The sequence below is a fragment of the Scyliorhinus torazame genome, chromosome 9, assembly GCF_047496885.1.
Source record: "Scyliorhinus torazame isolate Kashiwa2021f chromosome 9, sScyTor2.1, whole genome shotgun sequence".
Lineage (NCBI taxonomy): Eukaryota > Metazoa > Chordata > Chondrichthyes > Carcharhiniformes > Scyliorhinidae > Scyliorhinus > Scyliorhinus torazame.
Genome location: NC_092715.1, coordinates 245,576,000 through 245,597,614, shown reverse-complemented (window position 1 = coordinate 245,597,614; position 21,615 = coordinate 245,576,000). Strand labels below are relative to the sequence as shown.

General features: G+C 49.9%; 1 long non-coding RNA gene across 2 annotated transcripts; it reads right to left on the bottom strand.

Moving 5' to 3' along the window:
* Window positions 1-11,762: 11,762 nt before the first annotated feature.
* LOC140429785 (uncharacterized) lies at window positions 11,763-13,879 on the bottom strand. 2 transcript variants are annotated; one of them, XR_011949197.1, is made up of 2 exons: window positions 13,838-13,879; window positions 11,763-12,388 (listed from the first exon to the last, which is right to left on the bottom strand). It is a non-coding gene; the product is annotated as an uncharacterized lncRNA (long non-coding RNA). The 2 variants fall into 2 exon arrangements; XR_011949196.1 differs by having other exon boundaries at window positions 13,822-13,869.
* Between the last annotated feature and the right edge of the window lie 7,736 nt (window positions 13,880-21,615).

The window sequence follows — 21,615 nt, the reverse complement described above, 5'->3', positions numbered from 1 at the left end:
TTAGTGGGGAAACGGGTACTGTTTGAGGCAAAGACCATAGTGGCGGATAGCGGGGGTAGATACGTGATGGTGAGTGGCAGATTGCAAGGGGAGGCGGTGGTTCTAGTGAACGTATATGCCCCGAACTGGGATGATGCCAATTTTATGAGGGGAATGATGGGACATATCCCGGACCTAGAGGCGGGAAAGTTGGTAATGGGGGGAGACTTTAATACGGTGCTGGACCCAGGGCTGGACAGATCGAGGTCGAGGACCGGGAGGAGGCCGGCTGCAGCTAGGGTGCTCAAGGACTTTATGGAGCAGATGGGAGGAGTAGACCCCTGGAGATTTAGCAGGCCTAGGAGTAAGGAGTTCTCGCTTTTCTCCTATGTCCATAAAGTATATTCACGGATAGACTTTTTTGCATTGGGAAGGGCGCTGATCCCGAAGGTGACAGGGACGGAGTACACGGCAATAGCTATCTCGGACCACGCTCCACATTGGGTGGACCTGGAGATAGGGGAGGAAAAAGAACAGCACCCGCCCTGGAGAATGGACATGGGACTATTGGCAGATGAGGGGATATGTTTAAGGGTGAGGGGGTGTATTGAAAGGTACTTGGAGCTTAACGACAATGGGGAGGTTCAGGTGGGAGTGGTCTGGGAGGCGTTGAAGGCAGTGGTTAGAGGGGAGCTGATATCTATTAGGGCACATAAAGGAAAGCAGGAGGGTAGGGAAAGGGAGCGGTTGCTGAAAGAACTTTTGAGGGTGGACAGACAATATGCAGAGGCACCAGAGGAGGGACTGTACAGGGAAAGGCAAAGGCTACATGTAGAGTTTGACTTGTTGACTACGGGTAATGCAGAGGCACAATGGAGGAAGGCACAAGGTGTACAGTATGAATATGGGGAGAAGGCGAGCCGGTTGCTGGCCCACCAACTGAGGAAGAGGGGAGCAGCGAGGGAGATAGGGGGGTGAGAGACGAGGAGGGAGAGATGGAGCGGGGAGCGGAGAGAGTAAATGGGGTGTTCAAGGTATTCCACGAAAGATTATATAAAGCTCAGCCCCCGGAAGGGAAGGAGAGAATGATGTACTTTCTGGATCAGCTGGAATTCCCTAAGGTGGAGGAGCAGGAGAGGGCGGGACTGGGGGCACAGATTGAGATGGAGGAGGTAGTGAAAGGGATTGGGAGCATGCAGGCGGGGAAGGCCCCGGGACCAGACGGATTCCCGGTGGAATTTTATAGGAAGTACATGGACTTGCTGGCCCCGCTTCTGACGAGAACCTTTAATGAGGCTAGGGAAAGGGGGCAGTTGCCCCCGACTATGTCAGAGGCAAAGATATCGCTCCTCCTAAAGAAGGAAAAAGACCCGCTGCAATGCGGGTCCTATAGGCCCATTTCTCTTTTAAATGTGGATGCTAAGATTCTGGCCAAGGTAATGGCGACGAGGATAGAGGACTGTGTCCCGGGGGTGGTACATGAGGACCAGACTGGGTTTGTGAAGGGGAGACAGCTGAACACGAACATCCGGAGGTTGCTAGGGGTAATGATGATGCCCCCGCCAGAGGGGAAGCGGAGATAGTGGTGGCGATGGATGCCGAGAAAGCATTTGATAGAGTGGAGTGGGATTATCTGTGGGAGGTGCTGAGGAGATTTGGCTTCGGAGATGGATATATCGGATGGGTACAGCTGCTGTATAGGGCACCGATGGCGAGCGTGGTTACGAATGGACGGGGGTCTGATTATTTCCGGCTTTACGGAGGGACGAGGCAGGGATGTCCCCTGTCTCCGTTATTGTTTGCACTGGCGATTGAGCCCCTGGCCATGGCACTGAGGGGTTCCAGGAAGTGGAGGGGAGTGTTTAGGGGAGGAGAAGAACACCGGGTATCTCTGTATGCGGATGATTTGTTGTTGTATGTGGCGGACCCGGTGGAGGGGATGCCAGAGATAATGCGGATACTTGGGGAGTTTGGGGATTTTTCGGGGTATAAATTGAACATGGGGAAAAGTGAGTTGTTTGTGGTGCATCCGGGGGAGCAGAGCAGGGAAATAGAGGATTTACCGCTGAGGAAGATAACAAGAGACTTCCGGTACTTGGGGATTCAGATAGCCAAGAATTGGGGAACCTTGCACCGGCTTAATTTAACATGATTGGTGGAACAGATGGAGGAGGACTTCAAGAGATGGGACATGGTGTCCCTGTAATTGCGGGTAGGGTGCAGGCGGTTAAAATGGTAGTTCTCCCGAGATTCCTCTTTGTGTTTCAGTGCCTCCCGGTGATGGTCACGAAGGCTTTTTTTAAGAGAATCAAGAAAAGCATTATGAGTTTTGTGTGGGTTCTTGCAGCGTAGTAGGGATAGGGGGGGGGGCTGGCACTACCGAGCCTAAATGATTATTACTGGGCCGCCAATATTTCAATGGTGTGTAAGTGGATGGGAGAAGGGGAGGGAGCGGCGTGGAAGAGATTGGAGAGGGCGTCCTGCAAGGGGACCAGCTTACAAGCAATGGTGACGGCACCATTGCCGTTCTCACCGAAGAAATATATTACAAGCCCGGTGGTGGTGGCAACATTAAAAATTTGGGGGCAGTGGAGATGGCATGGGGGAAGGACGGGAGCCTCGGTGCGGTCCCCGATAAGAAATAACCATAGGTTTGTTCCGGGGAGAATGGATGGGGGATTTGGAGCTTGGCAAAGAGCAGGGGTAGTACAATTGAGAGATCTGTTCGTAGATGGGACGTTTGCGAGTCTGGGAGCGCTGACGGAAAAATATGGGTTGCCCCAAGGGAATGCATTTCAGTATATGCAACTGAGGGCTTTTGCGAGGCAACAGGTGAGGGAATTCCCGCAGCTCCCGACGCAAGAGGTGCAGGATAGAGTGATCTCGGAGACATGGGTGGGGGATGGTAGGGTATCGGACATATACAGGGAAATGAGGGACGAGGGGGAGATCATGGTAGATGAGCTGAAAGGGAAATGGGAAGAAGAGCTGGGGGAGGAGATTGAGGAGGGGCTGTGGGCTGATGCCCTACGTAGGGTAAACTCATCGCCCTCGTGTGCCAGGCTAAGCCTGATACAATTCAAGGTTCTACACAGGGCGCATATGACTGGAGCACAGCTCAGTAAATTTTTCGGGGTAGAGGATAGGTGTGCGAGATGCTCGAGAGGCCCAGCGAATCACACCCACATGTTCTGGTCATGTCCGGCACTACAGGGGTTCTGGGTGGGGGTGGCAAAGGTGCTTTCGAAGGTGGTGGGGGTCCGGGTCGAGCCAAGCTGGGGGTTGGCTATATTTGGGGTTGCAGAAGAGCCGGGAGTGCAGGAGGCGAGAGAGGCTGATGTTTTGGCCTTTGCGTCCCTAGTAGCCCAGCGCAGGATATTGCTTATGTGGAAGGAAGCCAAACCCCGGGCATGGAGACCTGGATAAACGACATGGCAGGGTGTATAAAGTTAGAACGGATCAAGTTCGTATTAAGGGGTTTGGCTCAAGGGTTCACCAGGCGGTGGCAGCCGTTCGTCAACTACCTCACAGAACGATAGAGGGAATGAAAAGAAAGAAAGACAACAGCAGCAACCCAGGGGGGAGGGGGGGAGGGGGGGGGATCCGGGCGGGCTCGTAGGGATGTCATTGTATATGTATAGACATTTGTTATAGGTAATGTATATTGGACTGTTGGATTGTACTTTTGGAGAGTAACTATTTTTGACAAGGCAGTTGTCATTTAGTTTTGTTTTTGTTTCTGTTTATATATTATTTATTTACTTGTTTAAAACTGGCCACTGTTATTTATATTGCTTTATTGTTGTTTAAAGCAAAAACCATGTACTGTTATGTTTGGCCAAAAAATCTTGAATAAAATATATTTTTAAAAAAAAAGAAGATGACTTACTAATCAAACATTGGCCATTACTTAAGATTCAATAATGTCCATCAAAATTAATTCAATGTCTATGTGCGCCATCTTATGAGGATACGGTGCTTACGTCACGGCTGGCCATTAACCTTGCTGTTGCAAAGTATTTGATACATTTTCATTACTAAATGCACAGGAATGCAATGGTCTTTTCATTACATTAAACATTCATGAAACTTTTTATGAAGTAATGTCTGAATTTCTGCAGAGGTGGCACCAAAGTACAATAGATAATTCATTATCTGAAACATTGACTATCCTTTTGCAGACAGGTTGTTTTTGAATAATTCTGTTCTCTCGCTATATACTCAATCAATCCTTAAAAATCAATCCATAAATCAATGTATCAATAAATCAATAATCTATCACCCTGTTATTTGTGAACTTTTCCATCTCGCCCACCATGCATCTGCCTTGTGTGTACCTGGGTTGAGGGAAGGATGGGGTTTGGGGAATAGTTAGACCAGTAGACTATAGTTCTGTCATTTCAATTACTTGTTTATCTCTTTATTATTTATAAAAACAGTTTCTTTAATGCTTTACTTACAAATCTGGTTTCTGTAAGTCATTGGAGAAGTCAAGGGCCAAAGAACTCAGGCAAATATACAAATTATCAGTTAATTCACTTATCTTGGGACTCTGGAGTCTGTGGGGCTGGAATTGACCGTGCACTCACAGTGTCATAACAACATTATTCCAATGTCTCGCAATTTCTCTACACCGTCTCCCATTTATTGTGCTATTATAAAGTTGAAATTTTACAGATATCATTAGTGAATAGAAAATATATTTATCAATAAGAATTGTTCAGCAGCCTCATGCCCAAGGAGGCTCCACCAGCCTCTCATTTGCAACCTGCCGGATCGGGCATGCTGTCGAAGACTCCAGCTGAGCAGGGGGACTGTGCGACATATCTGCCAGATGATGGCACATCAGGCACCACAGGGCAGGGGGAAGGACACCCGTTGCCGGCGGGCGTCAAGGTGATGATCGCCCTGAAACTTTATGCGACGGGGTCCTTCCAGGCGCCGAGTGTGGATCTCTGTGGGATCCCACAGATCTCAGTGCACCAGTGCATCTGCACCATCACAGAGGCCCTATATGCCCTGGCGGTTAAAAACATCCATATTATGTGGATTGAGCCCACCAGAATGCCCGAGCAGCGGGGTTCGACTCCATCGCTGACAGGCCACGGGTCCGGGGGTAATCGATGGAATTCATGTCCTCCTACGAGCACCTGCATATGACAGGTAACTTGACACAAACCAAAAGGGATTCCACTCGATGAACGTGCAGCTGATATGGGACAATCAGCTGCGCATCATACACATCTGCGACTGATACCCGGGCAGAGTGCACAATGCCCTCATCCTGGCATGCTCGATGATTTCTGTCATGCTCGAGATGTTGGTTCCTGGGTGTCAGGAGTTAATGTATTTTATAAAGTTAACTTTTATCGATTATGTTTATTTGGAAAAAAGGGGGATGTTTTCATCCGTCTTTATGAGGTGTGGTTATGTTTCCAATGTTCAGCAGTGTGTGGGATTTGACATAACATACACTTTGAATTCCCTGTGTTGAAAGTCTGAGCATCCTTGTGAAGAGATTGGGTTATGACTATCTTGTTCAAACAAAGTGCCACTCGATTAATGATACTGAGTTCAGATCTTATATTGTAGAACTCCATACATTGACCATGGGGCCAGTGTGAGTTGATGTTCCTCATCACCTCTTGAAGAGATTGTTCCTTCCTGGTCTCTTCTTGGATCTCAGGTAGTTTTGCATCTGATACTGATGGTAGTGTGGAAATAAGATTGGCACGCAGGTCTACATCTTCAGCAATCTCAACACCAATACTTTGCATCGGCGCTCTCAATAATGCATCTGCCAAGAACAAATATTTGCCTGGTGTGTAGGTGAGTTTGAAGTCATAGCATTGATTCATCACCAACCTCTGGATGCGCAGATACATCGGGTTGAGATATTTTTTCGATGATATTAACCAAAGCACGATGATCTGTCTCAACTATGAAAGATGGAAGCCCACAGACGTATTTGTGTAATTTTTCCAAGTCTACAACAAAACCGAGGCATTCATTTTTGAAGTGAGCGTGATGCATATACGACTGGTTTCCAACCGTCATGCTCGAGTTGCAGAAGAACTGCTCCCAGACCATCTTTGGACGTGTCTGTTGACACTTTAATCTGCTAAGATGGGACAAAAAATGTGAGAACTTGCGTGATGATCAGTGAAGTCTACAGATTCTTCCACTCTTGCTCAAGTTGCTCAGTCCAAATGAAACCTGTTGTCTTGTGCAGGAGATCACATAGATATGTTGTTTTCGCTGACAGGTTTGGGATAAATTTCCCTATAAAATTAAGCATACCCATCACCCTTAAGATGGCTCAAATCATGCCAAGCAATGTCTCTCTTCAACTTCCTCCAGCCAGTCTCCAGTCAACTGCCTTTAACATTCGTAGTGAGACTCCTAGTGGTCAGTCAGTGTATTACAACAGAACCATGCTATCACTACAGAAATCGCATCTTTAGGAGTCCGATGCACTGCTCAATCACAGCCCGGTGGTCACATGGACTTTGTTGTACCGGGTCTCCGTTTAAGTCTCTGCCTGGGCATCTTGCAGGACTTGTTATACATGTCAAAGATGACGTAGCTCTCCGCCTGGGCACACAGGGAAGCCGTGACCTGTCGGATACACCTGTGGGTTGTGAGATGCCACACACATCCCCGCTAGAGCCCTGGGAGGATCCTGAGGCATTGTCGTTCAGGGCTACGGTGATCTTGATGGCCACTGGGAGCCGGTGTCCTCCTCCTCCATGTGGTGTCACGTCCACGAGGATATAGCACAGGTGATGCACAGTCTCCTTGTTGGGGCAGAGCATCCAGCGGCAGGCAGGCAGGTGTAACCTGTACAAGAAGGATGGGTTGCATCTAAACTGGAGGGCACCAATATCCTGGCTGGGAGGTTTGCTGGAGTCACTCGGGAGGATTTAAACTAGAATGGCAGACGGGTGGGAACCAGAGTGCCAGCTTAGAAGGTGTAATAATTGAAGGTGAAATAGAGAACAAAAATAAGAGAACAACATCACCCTGTCTGCTCAAATGCAATGGTTTGAAGTGTATTTGTTTCAACGCCAGAAGTATAGCAGGAATGGCTGAGGAACTACGAGCACTTATTAGTACTTGGAATTATCATGATGTTGTGGCTATCACAGAAATGTGGTCAAAGGACGGGCAGGATTGGCAGCTGAATGTTGGAGGATATAGATGCTTCAAGAGAGATTGAGGGGGATGTAAAAGAGGTGGGGAAATTACGTTACTGGTTAAAGAGAATATTATAGTCGTACTGCGGGAGGACAACTCGGAGTGCTCATACAATGAGGCAATCTGGGTAGAGTTCAGGAACAGGAAGGGGGCAATCATATTGTTGGGGGTTTCTTACAGGCCCCCCAACTGCCAGCGAGAGATAAAGGAGCAGATAGGTAGAGAGATTTTGGATATACGCAAAAATAACAAGGATGTTGTGGTTGGGGATTTTAATTTCCCCTATATTGACAGGGACTCACTTTGTGCTGGGGGCTTGGATGGGGCGGAGTTTGTAAAGTGGATCCAGGAAGGCTCCTTGATGCAATATGTAGATAGTCCAACTAGGGAAGGGGCAGTACTGGATCTGGTATTGGGGAAAGAGCCTGGAGAGGTGGTGGAAGTTCCAGTGGGGGAACATTTTGGGAGTAGTGAGCACAATTCCATAAGTTTTAGGGTACTTTTGGATAGGGATGAGGGTAACCCTCGCGTTAAGGTGATAAACTGGGGAAAGGCAAATTGCGATAACATTAGACAGGAATTGAAGAATTTGGATTGGGTGCGGCTGGATGGTAAATCAACATTGGACATGTGGGAGTCTTTCAAGCGACAGTTGATTAGGATTCAGGAAAGTCATGTTCCTGAGAGAACGAGGGGTAAGTATGGGAAGTTTAGAGAGCCTTGGATAATGAGGGGTTCTGTGAACCTCGTCAAAAAAGAAAAAAGAGGCTTTGTGTGGTCTAGAAGGGTGGGGACAGTCAAAACCCGTGAGGAGTACACAAGAAAGTAGGAAGGTACTGGTGCAGGAAATTAGGAGGGGTCAATGAAAGTAGGATTGAGGTGAATCCCAAAGCTTTTTATTCATATATAAAAAAACAAGTGTGGCCAGGGAAAGGATTAGACCACTTAAGGGCAGTGGTGTGTTGAGCCAGAGAAATTGGGCGCGGTACTAAATGTGTTCTTTGCATCAGTGTTCACCAAGGAAAGGCACTTTGTGGAAGATGATTCTTGGATAGGACCGTTTGGATCCTGTTAACTTCAAAATGGAGGAGGTATTGGGTCTTTTTAAAGATATTAAGATAGAGAAGTCTCCTGGGCCGGTTGGGATTTACTCCAGAATACTGAGGGAAGCAATGGAGGAACTTGCTGGGGCTTTGTCTGCCATTTTTGTATCCCCATTGGCTACAGGTGAGATCCCAGAGGACTGGAGAATGGCGAATGTGGTACCGCTGTTTAAGAAAGGTAGCAGGGATAATCCTGCAAACTATAGGCTGGTGAACCTCACCTCGGTGGTCGGTAAATTATTGGAGAGAATTCTCAGGGACAGGGTTCATACCCAGTTGGAACAAATGGACTCATTTGCGATGGACGGCATAGTTTTGTGATGGGGAGGTCGCGCCTCACTAACTTCATCAAGTTTTTTGAGGAGGTGAGAAAAATGATGGTGAGGGGAGGGCGGTGGATGTTGTTTACATGGACTTCAGTAAAGTCTTTGACAAGGTGCCTCATGGCAGACTGGTACAAAAGGTGAAGTCACATGGGATCAGAGGTAAAGTGGTAAGATGGTCACAGAACTGGCTCAGTCACAGAAGACAAAGTGAAGCAGTAGAAAGGTGTTTTTCTGAATGGAAGGTTGTGACTAGTGGTGTTCCAGAGGGATCTGTGCTTGGGCCTCTGTTGTTTGTAATGTACATAAACGTTTTGTAGGAAAATGTAGCTCATCTGATTAGTAAGTTAGCGGATGACACCAAGGTGGTGAACTGGCAGATAGTGTTGAGGATTGTCAGAGGACATAGATAGGTTGGAGACTTGGGCAGAGAAATGGCCAATCGAATTTAATCCGGACAAATGTGATGTAATGCATTTTGGTAGTTCTAACATAGAGGGGAAATATACCGTAAATGGTGAAATCCTCAGGAATATAGAAAGTCAGAGAGATCTGGGCATGCAGGTCCACAGATCTTTGAACGTGGTAACACAAGTGGACAAGGTAGTCAAGAAAGCATACGGAATACTTGCCGACATTGAACGGGGCATCGATTATATCAAGTCATGCTACAGTTGTATAGAACCTTGGTAAGGCCGCACTTGGAATATTGCACACAATTCTGGTCGCCACACTACCAAAAGGATGTGGAGGCTTTGGAGAGGGCGCAGAGGAGGTTTACCATGATGTTGCCTGGTCTGGAGGGTGTTGGCTATGTGGGAGGCTGAATAAACTCGGACTGTTTTCATTAGAAAGACGGAGGTTGAGGGGTGACCTAATAGATATCTACAAAATTATGAGGTACATGGATAGAATGGATGGACAGGCACTCTTTCCCAGGGTGGAGGGGTCAATTACCAGGGGGCAGAGGTTTGAGGCTCGTGGGGCAAAATTTAGAGGACACGTGCGAGGCAGGTATTTACAGAGAGGATGGTGAGTGCCTGGAACGTGTTGCCAGGGGAGGTTGTGGAAGCAAATACATTAACGACGTTCGAAAGTCATCTTAACAAACACATGGATAGGATGGGTATAGGGGAATACGGCACAAGGTAGTGCTGAGGGTTTTGGCAAAGGTTGATATCATGACCGGTACAGGCTTGGAAGGTCGAAGGGCCTGTTCCAGTGCTATATTTTTCTTTGTCATCGACCAGCGGTTCTGTACACCCTGGGCTGTTGCGGGACTCCCCCACACGGCCCCAGGCACTTTATCCCGGACATCTGTTCATAACGTCACCTGGACCGCGGGCGCTGGTCCCCTTCAGTTGGCACTCACACACCCTCCAGCCGTGTCCCCAGAGCTATGTCCCATCCCCTGGGTGTTCGGATGTTAATAATAATAATCCCCGTTCCCAGTGCCAGGGTCCAGCAGCGACTGAGTTACTTAATCCATAACCCTAACCCCAATTTAACATTACTGAACAAAGTTATAACTCCAACATAATAATAGCTTATTGTCACAAGTCGGCTTCAATGAAGTTACTGTGAAAAGCTCCTAGTCGCCACATTCCGTCACCTGTTCGGGGAGGCCAGTACAGGAATTAAACCTGCGCTGCTGACATTGTTCTGTATTACAAGCCAGCTGTGTAGCCCACTGTGCTAAACCAGCCCATGTTGGCTGCTGCGTGTGTGTTGTTGCCTCTCGCAGTCTTCAGGCACAGTGTCCAGGCATCATGGTCTGATTGGGCAGGGACAAGGAATGGGTACGCCGATCCAGTGATTGGCATGGTGGTGCCATGAACGGTTGGGCCCCAGTTGTTGTCCCCCCCAGCGCCTCCCCTCCCCCACCCTCTCTGGGCAGTCCACCCTGCGGTGGGTCCCCCACACCCCACCGATCACTGGGTTGGCAAGCCAAGCACCCCAAGGAACTTTGACTGTGAAGAAGCCCTTCTCCCAGGTTCATGTTTATGAAAAGGATTACGAATCGGTGCCAGTGTGACCACTTGCTGGGAGGCCGTTGAATGACGGGAGGCCATTGGATACTGGGTGGTTCCGGTTAATTGTACGGAAATTGGGCTTAAATGGTGATACTTGGTTTCTCACCACACTACGGCGAGATCTGCTTTTGCCTACAAGAGCAGGCCGGTTGCATCGCAAACTGTTTGGCTCCTGGCGTGGTTCTCGTTTTTGGCCTCTCCCGTTATTCACCGGCCTCGTTTCACTTGAGCGAGAGTGCAACAAGGCCGGAGAACCGTGCCCTATATCTTTACTGTTCTTTGTGTGCACAGTGGCTGCTATCACGGAGGTAATCACAAAATAACAGTAGGTAACAGAGTTCACTGATGAACTATCTCTTCAAGCTGAGATACTGGACATACTGTCCCTTACTGAGGTTCAGGGAGCGAAAATTCCCTGAAATCTCAGGCAGATATATCCTCCTGTTGAGAATCCTTCGCTCGCTCATCCTTCTCCCTCTTCCAGCTGCTTGTCCTCCTCTGTGTGACCTCTGCTTATTCTGATTGCATTGTTTAGGCCAAGGGGTATGAAAACCTGTATGTCTGAGAGCAAGTAGCCTGTGCAGAATCCCTGCAGTGAGGAGAAGGTCCTTCAGCACCGACCACAAGACTCCCTGTGGACTTTAGCAACGTTAAGCAACTCTGCAAAGTACCAAAAACTGCTTCAATCACAATCACAGCAAGAGCCAGTACATATCAATCAACAATGAAGCTGAAAGCTGTTGATGATCCCCTTTAAAAAGCACTGATGGAGGGTCCTGAACATCTTCAGATGCATGAGGTGAAGAGAAGACTTTGGATAGAATGCTAATCTCCAAAACTGTAATGCCAGTGACACATTTCCATTTTACCTGTTTGCTGTCCTTACCTGCCTCATTTATATATATCTAGTGGATGTTTCCCGTACACTAACTCCCTCAACAAAATAGCATCCTGCACTTGAACTGTCCTCATGAGCCACAGATGACATATTGAAGAAAAATGTGGCACATCAGAATTTGAGTTGGAATCTCATCTCGGGTATAATAAATGGCGATGTACAGACACTGAAAAAGAATATTAATGAAGTGATTGTTTGCTGAACATTTCAGTACGAAAACGAATCAATGTTGTTAGAGTTGAATTATTTTAAAATTATATTTTGCATTGCTGTGACTACAAGAATACAATTCCTTGACATGGACCCTACTCACTCAAATTATTTTACAGTCACCGACAAGGCATTTTCTGAATTTGCACTCCCAGCGTGGAGCTCCCCCTGCCAGTGCCTGTTGTGGGAGATTGGGGATAGAGATCATCAAACTGTGCCGGATTTTCCAACCATTGTGGACAGAAAATCCTTCAGGAACTGCCAACCTCAGTCCCCGCATTCCCAAAATGAGCTGCTGGCAGATGAAGAAACTTGTCAGGAGATTGAATTCCTAAAATGCAATCTTGACTTAACTTCTGATTGGTTTTGTGTCCATGTTTCTAGACTATTCTATGAAAACAGACATAGAGCTGTTACCTTTTCACCAGTTGCACATCGGACTAATTACTGATGCCATACAGGTGCCCGAGCAGCAGGCGCTCATGATTTCCAATTGCCTCTTTATCCTTAATGTGACCTCATTCTGCGGTGCATCCGGTATCCCATCGAACTGCTCAATCCCGTTGTCAATTTGCGTCCGAAGAAGCCTCACGTCCTTCTCCATGGAGTCGCCATTTTGATCAAAGCTCAGGGAAGGATCTGGAACTGAGAGAAAATTCCATCTGTAAACACTGAGGGATTATTGAGATTAATTGTGTGTTTTTACTGATCATCACAGCTTCAGTCTACTACTGTCTCCACCGGTAAATGAGAAGTCCTGATCCCTTAAATTATAACTTGGATGGTTCTTCAACTTAAACAATCTTAAACTATTCTTCTCAAACTCACACCCTCACACACTAGGCAACAACTGTATAATGTTGGGTGTGTCACAGTGGGACTGACGCTACAGCACCAGAGGAGGTGACAAAGACTGACACCTTCAAAGGAAGGTGAGAGGGAGGCAGGTTGGAGGGAGAGGAGGTCAGTACAAGGCCCTCTTCTCCTCCACTGTTGGACCTCAATGTTGTTACATGACAGAGTCTGGAAGCCACAACAACAGGGGACGATGCAAAGAAAATGCAAACATGTCCTCATCTGGTACATGCGCAGACTCACTTTGAACATGAGTGACCTGACAATCTTAGAATCATACAATCCCTACAGTGCAGAAAGAGGTCATTTGGCCCATTGAGTCTGCACTGGCCATCTGAAAGAGCACCCCACCTAGACCCACTCCCCAGCTGCATCCCCATAAACCCTCCTAACCTTTGGAGACTAAGGGGCAATTTGGCATGACCAATCCACCTAACCTGTACGCCCTTGGACTGTGGGAGGAAATGGGAGCACTCGGAGGAAATGCATGAAGACATGGGGAGAATGTGCTAACCTCCGATAGACAGTCACCCAAGGCTGGAATTGATCTCGGGTTCCGGGCACTGTGAGACAGCAGTGCTAACCACTCTGCCATCTCAATGACAATGGTCAGGGACTGGAACTTTCTGATTTACTTTCCTCCCTTTTCCATTGTTGCTGAGGCCAATTGTGTCTCAGACTGAAGATTGAAAGGGGAATCTTCACTTCAGCATGATTTAATCCCAGATTTACTGAATCTGATGCCGCAAATTTAATTAATCCATGTTTTCATCTAAAATGTTCTTTTTACACCAGAAACAAATATGATCACTGTATTCCTGGACCACTGATCAATAAAAGCTTTGCACATTCATATACATGACATATATACACCTTGTTAGAGATCAATATTTATTCCTCAACCTTGGCCACTCGAAGGATTTTCAATACGCACTGTTGTTAAGTAAAATAGGATGATCGCAGATTTTGATCAGTTTCCAGAAAAACTCATCGTCTCAGAGCAGATTGAAGGATTCAGCGGGATTGTAGGCACCAGAAGCACCTGAGGGCAGCATGAGGCCGAGTGTCAGGATGAACACCAGACTCTTCATTTCAGCTCCCATGTGATCAGCTTCAGTTACTCTGACTCTGTGAAGGAACCGAGTGCCGATCGCTCCGCTGACTCCTGAATGGTGTTACGATGCAAATGGCACCTGCCTTTATTAACTGGCCTAATTTCTTACCCTCTCTCAAACTCACAATGAACTGTTTTTCTGTATCGTCTCAGAGTATCTTCCTAACGTTCCTCTGTCTCTAACCTGTGTCCTCACCTCCTCTCACTTTTATAGCAGTTTGTGTCTCTAACACTGACTCATCCTTGTCTTTCATTAACTTTTCTCCATTTTTCTTATTACTTTTGAAACTTTGCCCACACCTCAAATCCCGTAATGTCTGAACCAAAGAGAACTACTAATTTTTCTTTGATTGATGTTTAGTCCAACCAGTTGGTGTTTTTAATTGTTATCAAGCAACGCTCCTGTAGACCAATGGAGGGTGAAATCATAGAATTTATCATAGAATTTACAGTGCAGAAGGAGGCCATTCGGCCCATCGAGTCCGCACCGGCTCTTGGAAAGAGCACCCTACCCAAGGTCAACACCTCCACCCCATCCCCACAACCCAGTAACCCCACCCAACACTAAGGGCAATTTTGGACACTAAGGGCAATTTATCATGGCCAATCCACCTAACCTGCACATCTTTGGACTGTGGGAGGAAACCGGAGCACCCGGAGGAAACCCACGCACACACGGGGAGGATGTGCAGACTCCGCACAGACAGTGACCCAAGCCGGAATCGAACCTGGGACCCTGGAGCTGTGAAGCAATTGTGCTAACCACTATGCTACCGTGCTGCCCCGAGATGCTGCATTCACGGGGAATTCTGAAGGACCTCTGTGTTGTTGCTGGTGCAGATATCCCCTGTGTATTGCACTCAATTATCCACCTAACATTACATGTTTAAATCTCCAAAGTTGTCTTCAGCCCAAACCTTCGCATTCAGAGGTAAGAGTTTGCACCGGTTCATAGCTGAATCCTTCAGACAACTCTGCTGTTCTTCAGTGTTAACGGAACATGTTCTTGAATCTACTTTCACTGCAGTTCTTGTCATCAAGGTCCATGCAGTATTTAGGGTTGCTGATTCAAGTATGGATAAGCTGAAGTGAATCACAACATTGAACTGAGAGCATTTGAACACCAGGGAGGATTCTCTGACCCCCCGCCGGGTTGGAGAATCGGCGGGGGACAGCGTGAATCCCGCCCCGCCGTTCTGACGCCGGCTGCCGAATTCTCTGGCGCCGGTTTTCGGGCGGGGGTGGGGATCACGCCGCGCCGGCCGGGGGCCGTTGGCAGTGGCCCCGTCCCCGGTGATTCTCTGGGCCCCGATGGGCCATGCGGCTGCCCGTTTGTGGCCGGTCCCACCGGTGTGAAATGGACAAGGTCCATACCGGTGGTACCTGGATTTGAAGGTGGCCTGCGGAGTCCTCGGCGGTCGCGGGGGGGATCCTGCCCCGGTTGGGGCCCCCACGGTGTCCTGGCCCTCGATCGGTGCCCACCGATCTGCGGGCGGGCCTGTGCCGTGGGGGCACTCTCTCCCTCCGCGCCGGCCTGTGTAAGGTTCCGTGATGGCTGGTACGCAGATGGAACCCTCTGTGCATGCGCAGAAAACACGGCAACGCTCCTGCGCATGTGCCAACTCGCCCCGGCCTGAGGAGGCCCATCGGCGCCGGTTGGCCTGGCGCCAACCACTCCAGTGCCAGCCGAGCCCCCGGAAGTGGAGTGGTTCATGCCACTTTGGTGCCGGTACGCCCCCCCCCCCCCCCCCCCCCCCCCCGCCGGTTGCGGGAGAATCCCGGCCAGGGTCTTTGATGCATTGGCCTTAATATCCAATTTTTCCATTTGTCTCCACTGACTGCCCAGTCTTGGTTCATGTTCTTTCAAACATTTGGGGGGCTCCAGGTGGGATTTTGTGGCACCACATTGGCAGGGATCATGGCAGGAGGAACAGGAATATTTCACCAGCGTTAGAAATCAGTTTCTGATTGGCAGTTTAGGCCATGTGACACTGTCACTCTTGCCCTGCGTTCTTGCGAGAGGAAAAACCCGATTGGGGCCATCGTAGGATTGGTTTCCAAAGTCCCATTGTCCCTCTCGTGTGTGTCAGAAGGAACCAATTGAAAATGAGCGCATGGCCCAAAACGCATTGTCCCAAGGCCCCGTGACCTCTGAACCTCACCGCTGGTAAGTTCAGATATGGAACCTGTGGTATTATAGGTATTACGGTACCTGATAGGCTAAAGCACCATTGGTGGAAATTGTATGCTTTCTATTGGTTAGAGTGTATGATAGCTCCGCTCTGATAGGCGGGGTATAAGAACCCGTGCCACCCCAGCAGCCCTCATTCTGTACCTGAGCTGCTGGGGGAAACATCTAGCTTATTAAAGCCTTCAGTTGGACTACAACCTCGTTTTAGTGGTCATTGATCGTGCATCAATTTAATAAGCTTGATTTTAAGAAGAAAGGATGGAGCTCCGAATCAAGCCGGAGTGTCAGCAACTTAGCCCCCACGCGGCGAACTCAGCGGCAATCTTTAAGCACTGGCTGGCGTGCTTTAAAGGGTATTTTGAGACGGTCGAATACGTAGCCATGGGAGAGCAGAAACTGCATGTCCTGCACTCAAGGGTGAACCCGGAGATTTACACTCTTATCGAGGAGGCGGAAGACTTCGATGCAGCAATAGAGCTGCTAAAAGGACACTATATTCGCCCAGCAAACCAGGTCTAAGCCCGGCACCTACTTGCAACAAGGTGACAAACCCCTGGGGAAATCGCTGGAGGAATTCTACCGTGCACTCATGGTGTTGGGCAGAAGCTGCGGCTGCCCACACGTTCCGGCAAGCGAACACACGGAACTCTTAGTCCGGGGCGTTTTCGTAGCAGGTATGCTATCGTCACAAATCCGCCAGCGCCTGTTAGAAAAGGACACCCTGGGTCTCAGGGAGGCACAGGCCCTTGCTGGCTCCCTGGACGTGGCCTCCAGGAACGCCCGCGCTTACGTTCTCGACTGCGCGGCAGCCCCCGAGCAGCGTGGAACCCCTCCGCAGCCGACCCCGAGACTTCCCCCATTCCCCCACAGGCCTGCGCTGCAAAGCGGCCTGGCAACCTCGAGGGGCCCCGCTGCTCCTTTTGCGGGCAAGCCAAGCACCCCCGCCAGCGCTGCCTGGCCCGCGCATCCACCTGCAAGGGATGCGGCAAAAAGGGCCATTTCGTGGGGGTATGCCAGGCCCGGGCAGTTGCCGCGGTCTCCACGGGCAAATGCGGACCGCAACCACAAACTTCTCTACAGGCCCCGTGCGGCCAGCGGTCGCCGCCACCTCCATATCCCAGGGCCACGTGCGGATCCCGGGCGCCACGTTGGAGGGATGGGCGGCGCCATTTTGTGTACCCCCAGCCATGTGCGACCAATGGGAGACGCCATCTTGGATGAACCCCCAGGACCCCAGCTCGGCTGACCACGCACTGCCCGAACAGAACTCTCAACTGCTGCGACTAGCCTCGGTGACTCTGTATCAGTCTCGGCCTCGAACGCTCTCAAACGCTACGACGACCATATTCATCAACAGGCACGAGACGTCCTGCTTAATCGACTCAGGGAGCACGGAGAGCTTCATACACCGCAACACGGTAAGGCGCTGTTCTCTCCTCATCCACCCCGTTAATCAAAAAATCTCCCTGGCCTCCGGTTCACACTCAATGGAGATAAAGGGGTTTTGTGTAGCAAACCCCACAGTCCAGGGAAGGGAGTTCAGAAACTTCCGTCTCTACGTCGTTCCCCACCTCTGCGTGGCTACACTCCTGGGTTTAGACTTCCAGTGTAACCTTCAAAGTCTGACCCTCCAATTCGGCGGCCCTATACCCCCCCTTACTGTCTGCGGCCTCGCGACCCTCAAGGCCAACTCGCCTTCCCTGTTTGCGAACCTCACCCCGGATTGCAAACCCGTCGCCACCAGGAGCAGACGTTACAGTGCCCAGGACTGGCTCTTTATTAGGTCAGAGGCCCAAAGGCTGCTGAGGGAAGGGGTCATTGAAGCCAGTAACAGCCCCTGGAGAGCTCAAGTAGTGGTGGTGAAGATCGGGGAGAAGCATAGGATGGTCATCGACTAGCCAGACCATCAACAGGTTTACGCAGCTGGACGCGTACCCTCTCCCCCGCATATCTGACCTGGTAAACAGGATCACGCATTACAAGGTCTTCTCCACGGTGGATCTCAAGTCCGCCTACCACCAGCTCCCCATCCGCACTAGTGACCGCAAATACTCTGCTTTCGAGGCAGATGGGCGGCTCTATCATTTTTTAAGGGTTCCCTTCGGTGTCACCAATGGGGACTCGGTCTTCGAGCGCGAGATGGACCGAATGGTTGACCAGTACGGTTTACGGGCAACATTCCCGTATCTCGATAATGTCACCATCTGCGGCCACAACCAGCAGGACCATGACACCAACCTCCGAAACATTCTCCAGACCGCTAAAATCCTTAACCTTACATACAACAAGGATAAATGCGTGTTGAGCACCGACCGCCTAGCCATCCTTGGCTACGTAGTGCGAAATGGAGTTATAGACCCCGACCTGAACGCATGTGCCCCCTTATGGAGTTCCCCCTCCCTCACTGCTCCAAGGCCCTGAAACGCTGCCTAGGGTTTTTTAACTACTACGCTCAGTCGGTACCCAACTACGCGGACAAGGCCCGTCCCCTGATCCAATCCACAGTTTTTCCCCTGTCGATAGAGGCCCGCCAGGCCTTCAGCTGCATCAAAGCAGACATTTCAAAGGCCACGATGCACGCCAGTGACGAGTCCCTCCCCTTCCAGGTCGAGAGCGATGCGTCCGACGTAACTCTGGCGGCCACCCTCAACCAAGCGGGCAGACCCGTGGCCTTCTTCTCCCGTACCCTCCATGCTTCTGTTCTTTGCACTGTTCGGGTTCCCTGCTTATATACACAGTGATAGGGAGTCCTCCTTTATGAGCGACGAACTGCGTCAATTCCTGCTCAGCAAGGGCATCGCCTCGAGCAGGATGACCAGTAACAACCCCCGGGGTAACGGACAGGTAGAGAGGGAGAATGGAACGGTCTGGAAGACCGTCCTACTGGCCCTACGGTCCAGGAACCTCCCAGTATCCCGCTGGCAAGAAGTCCTCCCGGATGCCCTCCACCCCATCCGGTCACTGCTTTGTACGACCACCAATCAGACACCTCACGAACGTCTCCTTGTCTTCCCTAGGTAGTCCTCCTGGGGCACGTTGCTCCCGACCTGGCTGGCAGCACCCGGACCCATCCTGCTCCGAAAACATATGCGGGCGCACAAGTCAGACCCATTGGTTGAGAGGGTCCATCTGCTCCATGCTAACCCCCAGTACGCCTACGTGCCGTACCCCGACGGCCGACAAGATACGGTCTCCCTACGGGACCTGACGCCCGCCGGAACCCCATGCACATTCCAGCCACCAATCCCACCCTCCCCTCCACCGCAGCACCTTACAGGAGGATCGGTCCTTCCGCTGCCCCCGTCTAGGCCCCCCAACCCACCGCCGCCACCCGCAGGCGCTCCCTTCCCAGGTCAGCCGTTTTTCCCACCAGCGCTGTCTAGGGCTGACGAAGCTGCCATGGAGATCGAAGCCACGCTCCTGGAGTCACAGATGCCCGAGCCTTCACCGGAGTCACCACCGAAGCTCCGATGATCACAGAGGACGACCAGGGCCCCCGATTGACTGATTGCATCATTTTAACTCTAATCTGTAAATATAAACCATCAAATGTACACAGCTACCAGACTTGTAAATAGTTACTAAACACTGTACGTAGGTATTACGGTACTTACATAACTAATTATACCATGTTGCTATGTTTTGTAGTTTCTGGCCACCACCCCCGCCGGACTCTTTTTTTAACAGGGGGTGAATGTGGTATTATAGGTATTACGGGTATCTGATAGGCTAAAGCACCATTGGTGGAAACTGTATGCTTTCTATTGGTGAGAGTGTATGATAGCTCCGCCCTGATAGGCGGGGTATAAGAACCCGTGCCACCCCAGCAGCCCTCATTCTGTACCTCAGCTGCTGGGGGAAACATCTAGCTTATTAAAGCCTCCGGTTGGACTACAACCTCGCTTTAGTGGTCATTGATCGTGCATCAGAACCCCTTTCCCCCACCACCCCCAAACCCTCAACATTTCAGTTCGTGTTGGGGGCTGCTATGTAATCTGAAGGACAGAGTCTGAGGGTGCCCCGGGGAGGGGGGGGGGTGCGGGGGTGGGGGGTGCGGGGGTGGGGGTGGGGGGGCTTTGGCACCGAGCAGAACTCTTTGACAAGTGCCACTGATATATTAGGGCCCTCAGCCCATCCAGGGTAACAAAGGCTACCCACAATGAAGGTGGTTGATGATACCTGTTTTGCAGCCACAAAGAGCTGCAGAGGAGAAGTATGATGAAGCACAAATAGCAACACACTCAATGATTGAGAAAACCACTGGCAGACTGAAGATACATTTTTAATGTCAGGACAGATCAGCTGGTGCACTCCAGTACTGTCCTGATAGATTCTCCTGCATCAGTGTGGCTCCCTGTGCCCGAGACACCCTTACACACCAAAGTCGGTGCATCTTACCAGAATAAGTGACAGAGGAGCTGCATTTCTATTCTAATGATGAGGACATCTAAAGTGCTGAGGGTGATGAGGCTGAGGAAGGTGAGGGTCAGGAGGGAGAGGCAATAGTACGGTCCAGGGATGCGTGTGACATGTTTGTAGCCACTAGGTTCTGTAGATGATGACAAATAGCCATCACCTGCCTCTCTCACAAGTGCCTTCCACACCGTGTCTACCTGCCCACCTTCAATGTGATACTTCACATCCCAATTCAATCCATCAATATCTGAATCAGTGGTTACATTCTAGCGTCACAATGTGCACATCCTTGGAAGGTAAGTCAGCCTCGGGAACATGTGGCCTTTCTGAAATGGGATAATCACTACAACAGGACATTTTGTGAGCAGGGTGGAGATAGTGCAGCCTCTTCAAGCATCTCAACATTGCACTGCCTCCAGCAACCTGCAAGATACAGGGACAGCACTGCAATCTTCAGTGCACTCAAGGGCTGTTTGCCGACAAAATAATAATAATCCTCATAAAAATAATCTTTATTAGTGTCACAAGTAGTCTTACATTACCACTGCAATGAAGTTCCCGTGAAAAGTCCCTAGTCGGCACACTCCGGCACCTGCAGGGTACATAGAGGGAGAAATCAGAATGTACAATTCACCTCACAATCACATCTTTTGCAACTTATGGGAGGAAACTGGAGCATCCGGAGGAAACCCACGCAGCCAGGGGGAGAACGTGCTGACTCTGCACAGACAGTGACACAAGCCAGGAAGTGAACCTGGGTCCCTGGCGCTGTGAAGTATCAGTGCTAACCACTGTGCTACCGTGCTGCCAATTCTGGGAGGTCGATCTTCGCTCAGTGGATATCTCCTTCGTGTGTGAGGATGATCGCAATCCGCAGTGCTTTTTTTCCCACACAGCCAATCATTCGTGCCTGGCAAGTGCCTCTTCATCATACTCAGCCTTACATCCATCCTCAGGATTCAGTCCTCCGTAACTCTCATGAATGATGTGAGGCAGAGTTCAGTTCACCTTTCAGTGGACTTCAGAAGCAGCACAGTCTGATGATATCTGTCAGTCAAGAACAGAGTCTCTCAATTTCCGAGGATGCAGCAGGTCACCACGATGAGGGCGACCCTCCCAGCGCTGCACTGGAGGACCCCTCTAGAATGGTCCAGGCACCTGAACAGCACCTTCAGGATGCTGAAGTACTGTTCGATTACACCCCTGGTCTCTGCATGCGTGTCATTGTAGCGAGCCTCCACTTCGGTCTGTGGCCTGCAGATAGGCGTCATCAGCCTCGACCGCAGCGGACAAACC